The sequence below is a fragment of the Portunus trituberculatus genome, chromosome 3, assembly GCF_017591435.1.
Source record: "Portunus trituberculatus isolate SZX2019 chromosome 3, ASM1759143v1, whole genome shotgun sequence".
Classification (NCBI taxonomy): Eukaryota; Metazoa; Arthropoda; class Malacostraca; order Decapoda; family Portunidae; genus Portunus; species Portunus trituberculatus.
Genome location: NC_059257.1, coordinates 2,561,606 through 2,570,550, shown reverse-complemented (window position 1 = coordinate 2,570,550; position 8,945 = coordinate 2,561,606). Strand labels below are relative to the sequence as shown.

Genomic DNA, 8,945 nt, shown 5'->3' with positions numbered 1-8,945 from the left:
ATCAGAAATTTTAGAAAGATCAGAAGTCAGGAATTCTGTGGTGCTCCTGCGTGATCTGTTGTCTTCCAGATGGGTTGGTCGTCTTTGAAAGAACGTGGAAAGATGTAGGGTGGTATTGTCAGTGTAAAGTGGATAGGACAAGAAGGTTGGTTAAGATCATCAATGTACTCGTATAATAGAAAGAGAGTGGGTGACATGACACAACCCTGAGGAACATCACTATTGATAGATTTAGGAAAAAATTGGCCGTATACCACGGCTGCAATAGAACGGTCGAAAACTCTATCAAAAACTCTATCAAAAGCTTTTGATATGTTTAATTTGACAGCAAAAGTTTCACCGAAATCTCTTAAAAGAATATTACCAAGACTCGGTAAGGAACGCCAGAGGATCATCAGCAGAGCGACCTTGATGGTAGCTGTAATGGCGATCAAATAGAAGATTGTGAAGTGACACTGGAGATCTGATAGAAGATTGCGAAATGACATGTTAAAGAATCTTCCTATTGGAGACAGATTCAGAAACTTTGGACAAGCAAGAGATTAAAGCTATAAGACGATAGTTAGAGTGATTAGAACGGTCGCCCTTTTTAGGAACAGGCTGAATGTAGGCAAACTTCCAGCAGGAAAAAAGAGGTAAAATCGATAGACATAATTGAAAGAGTTTGGACAACTAAAATGCAAGCATGGAGGCACAGTTTTTCAGAACAATAGGAGAAGCCCCATCAGGTCCATAAGCATTTCGATGATTTAAGGCCAGCGAGGGTATGAAAAATATCATTACGAAGAACTTTAATTTAAGGCTGAGGGGTAAGCATGAAATAGTCAAAGGAGGAGGAGAGGGAGGAATAATGCCAGAATAATCAAAGTTGGAATTGTCAGCAAAGGATTGAAAGAAGAGTTCAGCTTTAGAGACAGATGAGATGGTAGTGGTGCCATCAGGACGAAATAAAGGAGTGAAAGATGAAGTAAAGTTAGTCGTGATGTTTTTTGTCCAGATGCCAGGCCAGAACTCAGGAGGTGAGTTAGAGTTTGAAAGATTTTGACATTTTCTATTGATGAATGAGTGTTTGGCAAACTGAAGAACAGACTTGCCATGATCTCAGGCAGAAATATAAAGATATATGAGATTCAGGAGATGGAAGGCTTAAGTATGTTTTGTGGGCAACCTCTCTATCATGTAAAGCACGAGAAGAAGCTGTGTTAAACCAAGGTTAAGAAGGTTCAAGTTGAGAAAAAGAATGAGGAATATAAGCCTCTCTACCAGACACTATCACCTTTATTAAGCTTTCAGCACACAGAGATGGGTCTCTGTCAACGGAAACAGTAATCATTTCAGGGAAAATCATCTCAACTGGTAGACGTGAAACACCAGTGTCACCTCCGCTTTAGGGGATCTTAAAGGAATTGGAGAAAAACAGAGATGAGATTGTGATCAGAAGATCTCAATGGAGAGAGAAGCTTAAGCAAAAGGAAAAGATCAAGGTTGTTGGGCGTATCTCCAAGATGGTCAGAAATGCGAGTAGGGTGTTGCACTAATTGCTCTAGGTCATGAAGGATAGGAAAATTGAAGGCTAGTTCACCAGAATGGTCGATGAAACGAGAAGAAAGCCAAAGCTGGTGGGGAACACTAAATCTCCAAGGATGGAGATCTCCGCAAAAGGATAGAGGGACAGAATGTGCTCCAATTTGGAATATAAATAATGAAAGAATATACCATAGTCAAAGGATTCTATTTAAGTGAGTAGTGAGTGCCCTCTACCTGAACTACCTGCTCTATCTGAACAGTAGATCGCCGCCTCGTATTAGACGCAGATGGTTCGCTAGGCTGAGTACTTTGAGCAGCTGTTCACGGTGGATCCTCCAAGCAGACAGCTTCAAACTGCAGGGTTACAGATGCTGGATGCTGATCCACCCATTGATGAAACTGCTCCCTCCATTGATAATGTCAAAAAGGCTGTGGCAAAGTGGAGTGGTGGAAAGGCAGTTGCTATCTGTAAAATCAGTGCTTAGCTGCTCAAATGGGGGTAAGACCATGGTCTGTGGGTTGCATGCTGTCTTGACTGCTCTATAGCATTGAGGTACCATTCACCTGACTGAAAAAAGTGATTAGTCATCCCTATCTGGAAGGGGAAAGGGGACCGTCAGGATTGCAATAATTACCGCCTTACACTGCTCAGAGTTCCAGACAAGGTGATTGCCCATTTGCTGTTGAGACCTGAACAGTCTGGGTTCACATCCGGTAAATCTACAACTGACCAGACTCTAGCGCTTCGCATAATAGTGGAGCGTCGATGTGAGTTTCGACAAGGGATGCTTGCAGCTTATGTCGATCTCAAGAAGGCGTTTGATTAAGTGTACTGAGACACTCTATGATCTTTTGCATTTCTGTGGGATTCCTTCAAGGATTACTGGTCTATTAACTGGCCTCTACTCCGGGACTGTGAGTGCTGTGAAGTATGAAGGCGGCGTGTCCAGCTTCTTCCCTGTGAATACGGGAGTGAGGCAGGGGTGCGTGCTTTCTCCATCACTTTTCAACATATGTATGGACTGGGTAATAGGCAGAGTTTTAGACTAATGTCATTGTGGAGCATCTGTCAGCAATTTTGAGATACTGATCTTGATTTTGCCGATGACGCAGTATTCTTTGCTGACCAATTGGAGGTTCTGGTAATCGCTCTAGAGGCACTACACAAGGAAGTGAAGCCTCTGGGACTCCAGGTTTCCTGGCCTAAGACCAGGGTTCAGATTTTAGGAGCCTTACTGGATGAAACAGTACAGTCCGTCCATGAGAGTGGTGAGGACACTGAGATCTCAGAAGACTTCACATACTTTGGTAATGTAGAGGGTAACAACCTCTTATCTTTCTAAGATATCTGACTGGAGGAGAAAAAAAAAAAAAACTTTGTAGTGTTCAATGCCACACACAAAAAAACTCAATTCAGCCATCTATCAACCTGGTGCAACCTTCCAGACAACTCTATCCCCTTTTCTTCAATGACACTTAATAATTACCCTCTTCTGAATTTATTATCCTCAGTCCATCCTTTACTCCTAATCTAAACTTGTTACTTCACATTTAATTTGTTACTAAAATAGTTTTTACTACGTTAGGCGTTCTGAGGCGTTTATGCCAGTTTTTCTCACCCACCAACTGCTTATTCTATACAGGGCCTTATCCACTTTTGTATGGAGTACTCCTCGCACGTGTTCCACTCACACAGATTATTTAGATAAAGCTTTTCGTCTTGGCAATTCCTCCCCTGTTTTACTATCTTCCTTCTCTTTCTTACAGTCAGAATGTTGCATCTCATGGTTTCTTCTCTATTTTCATGGTAACTGCACTTCTGATTTTGCTATATGCACATTTCCTTTCATTCCTGGCCTCGCTGCATAAGACACTTTTTTTTCTTTCACCTTTTTCTGCCTTCTCTCTGCACTATCAATCGTTAATATCCTTCCTTCTCTGTTAAACTTCTTACTTGCTATTGTATTTCCATTTTTCTATGAGTTGACTTCATTTAGGAGGAAGGTTTCAAGACATTTATTGCTTTATTCTCTAGCTCTCTCTGATTTGCATGGAGAATGGCATTCCAAGTGTGCTTTCTTTTTTACTTTTTTTTTCTTTTGCTCTTGGTCAGTTTTCCCATCTTACATAAATAAGAAATTGCCCTTATTTTCTACATTGAATACCCTTGATCTCTTCTCTACTTACAATCTATATTTGGAAATTTAAGATTTCATCAGCTTCCATGAAGCCAACTCCATTTTTTTTTCTTTTCTTATCACTCTCAACTGTTATTTATTCACAGCGACTTTATCTGCCCATGTATGGTGTGTTTTTTTTTTTTCAGATGTATGGATGGGTTTCATATATGCTGCTCTCTTGTATAGGGTTGAATCAAAAGCTATTCGTATTATCAGATCCATTTTTTTTTTTTTTTTTTTTAAGGACCAGTAAAAAAAAATATATATATATATATATATATATATATATATATATATATATATATATATATATATATATATATATATATATATATATATATATATATATATATATATATATATATATATATATATATATATATATATATATATATATATATATATATATATATATATATATATATATATATATATATATATATATATATATACACACACACACACACACACACACACACACACACACACACACACACGAAACAACAGGGATACCAGCAGAGACCTTCACATTTGTCTTGCTTTATTATCGACGTTTCGTCTTTCAATATAAAGCATCTTCAGGATCTATAACAAAATATAGAAAACTACATACATAAATGTGAAAGCGAGTCTTAGGCAAAAAAAAAAAATAAATAAATAAATAAAGATTCTAAACCGAAGTACACAGCTAATAATGCACAGATAACGGCACAATACAGAATACAGTAGCACGACAAAAACAAGGTAAAAGACAAAGTTTAGGGGATCAACCTGACTGTGTACGCTTCGAGGTGTAGTGGAAGGACTAGCGAGAAAGGTTGAAGTAAGACAAGTAGAGAACTAAGAGAAAGTGAAACAAATTTTCGAAAACTCTATTGCAAGGTGTGAGGCCTAGTTGAAACGAGTTGATTTTTCAAGTCTGATTGTGTAAGTTTAATTAATAGTGCTTGTAAGAGCTTTATCAGTATTAAAGTGACATTTCTGTAAAATTTTGAAATCAGTGGCACCAAAAGGATGATGATCATTATTATGTGAGTGTTGCTCTGATACCAGAAAAAAGAGGGATTAGATAAAAGCCTATTAGTTTTACCAGAAAAATATTTGTGTTTAGCTATCATGTGTGTTAGATTTCTGCGAGTCTCACCTACGTATTGTGCAACAACAAAATAAATTCATATGCGACGTTGGAGGTGAGATTTGCAGGAACTCTGGATAAAAAAAAGAGGCAATAGTATATGAATTAGTGAAAATAAAGAAAAAATAGTGTTAGGATAATGTTTTCAGAGAACTACCGAGAGTTTTCCTGATAGAATAACTCAGATGGCCATAAAAGGGTAGCGTAATGTATTTTCTTGTTTTCACTAGTCTGAGAAGGGAAGGAGGAGTTGGTAAATTTGCCATCAAGAAATTTTGAAATATTATTAATAATACTACGAGGAAAACCGTCATTGATAAAAAAAAGGAGTAAAAAACGAAATTTCCTTATCAAATAAATTTCAAGAAGGAGTAAGGTTGTAACATTTGGCTTAATTGCCTTGATCTTGAAAAGGTTAGGTAAATTTAGAACATCTATTCCTAATTCGGCGAAACTTGGTTTTCGGTAGACCGAGGTGTGAAGCTTATCATTCACACGAGTTAATAGTACATCCCGAAAAGGTAGAGTACATTATTATCCAATTCACAAGAAAATTCTGTATTCGAGAGTCTAGAGCTAATGCAATAAATAAAAAAAAAAAAAAACAATTTGCGTGGAATCCTTCAAATGTGAATTTTTCTTAAGGCACTGGTTATGATTTTAAATGACTGACCCAAGAATACAGATTCACAATACTTTGCAATAAATATAATTAGAGAATAAAAATAAATAAATAAGTAAACAAAATAAACAAATAAACAAATAACCTGCTTGAATATCATGATGGGAACTTTCTCCACACAATCACGTCGTTTTTTTTACTTACAGTACGGTTCACCGGAAAATAATAGACCACTCACCATAAAGTAAACACAAGAAAAAATTACATAGCATAATCCCGTACTTCACTCAACATTACTGTACTTTTCTTCACTGGCACTGTTCTTGCAACGACACGCGCGATACGCATTTATTTTCTCAAGGGCATTTCACTATTTGACATGTGGGACGGAAAAGTTTTTATTTTATTTATTTTTTTATCATATTGTATTCATTTATTTATTTATTTATCCATTTATTTTATTTATTTTTTCTTATTTATTTATTTATTATTATTATTATTTTTTTTTTTTTATGGGAAAAACGTACCAGAGGGTGGTGGGATGATACCGTGGTTGGCTACAGTTCCCCCTTCACTTCTCCCAACACCATCAACAAGATAATATGAATTTCCCTATTTTTTACTATACATTAGCCGTACTTCACTCAACATTACTGTACTTTTCTTCACTGGCACTGTTCTTGCAACGACACGCGCGATACGCATTTATTTTCTCAAGGGCATTTCACTATTTGACATGTGGGACGGAAAAGTTTTTATTTTATTTATTTTTTTATCATATTGTATTCATTTATTTATTTATTTATCCATTTATTTTATTTATTTTTTCTTATTTATTTATTTATTATTATTATTATTTTTTTTTTTTATGGGAAAAACGTACCAGAGGGTGGTTGGATGATACCGTGGTTGGCTACAGTTCCCCCTTCACTTCTCCCAACACCATCAACAAGATAATATGAATTTCCCTATTTTTTACTATACATTAGCCTAACAAAATACACACAGGATATCGATCACAGAGAGAGGATAATCACCGCTATCTGCCCGGACGAAGAACGGAGATGGTACTGTGGAAACATAATGCATTCATCTCTCACAGGTTCAAAATCATTGGCAGTCGTCACAATAGGAGTGGCGTGGACGTAATTAAAAATTATTTGCTTGACATTACTACAGTCGTTACATTAATGAAACAGCTCAGTTCTCCCTCTGCTGACTGGAGTGAAAAATTCGTGTTAGACTTCTAATTACGCATCAATTGAATTTAGTATTTTTAATTCAAGGCTGATTACAGTCTCTCTCTCTCTCTCTCTCTCTCTCTCTCTCTCTCTCTCTCTCTCTCTCTCTCTCTCTCTCTCTCTCTGACCGTACCAATACGGTATCTTTGTACGTCTGTATGACGGTCATAATAAGAATTCATGTCCCGTCCCACGTGTGTCGTAGTTACATTTGTAATATTATTATTAACTTAGTATTAAGTGTCCCCGGCTATATATATATATATATATATATATATATATATATATATATATATATATATATATATATATATATATATATATATATATATATATATGTGTGTGTGTGTGTGTGTGTGTGTGTGTGTGTGTGTGTGTGTGTGTGTGTGTGTGTGTGTGTGTGTGTGTGTGTGTGTGTGTGTGTGTAAAATTTCTTCCATTTCACGAGTTAACTCTCTCTCGACTTGGTCACAGGACTCTTCATTGCAGGTATAAGCTTCTGTGTGGAACTCATGACGTGTCGCCGATGTCATGCCAAGTGTTAAAGAAGTCATGAGGGACCGCCGTTTGGTGTTTCAAGTCTATTTCATAAAACAATAAAAAGTACCATTATGAGAAATTTAGTTTTCCTCTACACACACACACACACACACACACACACACACACACACACACACACTAAGGCACGGCGAAGCAAATGGGCGAACCTCTTATTGTGTATGTTTCCCCTGTTCACCTAAATAGCATATAGATACGAAATGTAATTTGAGCGGTTATGGCCTCGCTGTCCCGATGCGTAGAGTGTGATGCGATTTCATTCTTACCCGAAGATCGGTTATGAACCTTCGAGCTCACTCCATAATGAGGAAGAATGGCTGGGTGACCAGCAGTCAAGTATACTAAATTTGCTTGGGGTTATCTCAATTGGAAGGATCATGTCAGTCAAACTAGTCTTAAGTCATCAAAGGTTGCAAATGTATTATATGCCAGTAGAGAGAAACAAAATTTAACTACAGAAGCTATTATCAACATCTACTAACTACACCATGTATTATTCCCGCCTCATAGACTGTGTTCGGGTATGCGCATGGCCATCTTTTCTATATAGATTACAAATAACACATTTTTTTTTTTTACTTATTTTCCTAAAAACAAATTGAGTCTAACTAAAATCATTAATCAGGCAAGTGTTTTAAAATTTTCCTTTACTCATTTTTTTTGTTATTATAATAAAAACCTTAGTCGAAATGTATAATAGATAGTGTAGCTCATACATGAAGTAGCAATACTAATCTTGTTTGCAAATTATTTAGAACAATATAGAAAAAGTGTAATCAATTTTCTACAGAATTTGCCTTATAGTTTGCCTATCTATAAAAAAAAATTTTCCCAACATCTAATATATATATATATATATATATAAAATTAAACAGCAATAAAGTGTGTATGTGCCAAATTGCATTATTTTTTCTTCCTTTATATATTGTTTTATTTATATTATTATTATTATTATTATTATTATTATTATTATTATTATTATTACTACTACTATTATTATTATTATTATTATTTTCATTATTATTATTATTACTACTATTATTATTATTTATTATCATCATCATTATTATTGTCAGTCAATACGCCACATACTCATATAAAAGGAAAATTTGTCAACATGTATAAAATATCTACATAGTTTCTGGCAAAATATGTACTTGAATAAGAGAATTCGATTTATTTTCATGTTTTCTAAAACAAAAAAGCTACCTGTCCATCAAAGGTTTTGATCGTAGGGCAGTGGTTACATGTATTTGTACATATATGTATAACCTCTATAACTTGTATTACGGCAATAAATATATTTTCTACAATTTACTACTATTTTGCTACATATAGTTGAGCGAGATTTTTCAGTAAACACGAATTATATCAATAATGATACTACTACTACTACTACTACTACTACTACTGATAATAATAATAATAATAATAATAATAATAATAATACTACTATTACTACTACTACTACTACTACTACTACTACTACTACTACTACTGATAATAGTAATAATAATAATAATAATAATAATAATAATAATAATAATAATAATAATAATAATAATAATAATTAATTAATTAATTTATAATAATAAAAATAATAATAATAATATTGATACTAATAATAATATTAATAATATTGATAATGATAATAATAATAATAATAATAATAATAATAATAA

General features: G+C 34.6%; 1 long non-coding RNA gene across 1 annotated transcript in view; it reads left to right on the top strand.

Annotated features, from left to right (window-relative positions):
• LOC123509210 overlaps positions 1-8,038 on the top strand; it is a 13,679-nt gene extending 5,641 nt beyond the window's left edge. Inside the window, exon 3 of the long non-coding RNA XR_006676168.1 lies at positions 7,180-8,038. This is a non-coding gene — a long non-coding RNA (uncharacterized LOC123509210). The remainder of the gene's footprint in view (positions 1-7,179) is intronic.
• Positions 8,039-8,945: the final 907 nt, after the last annotated feature.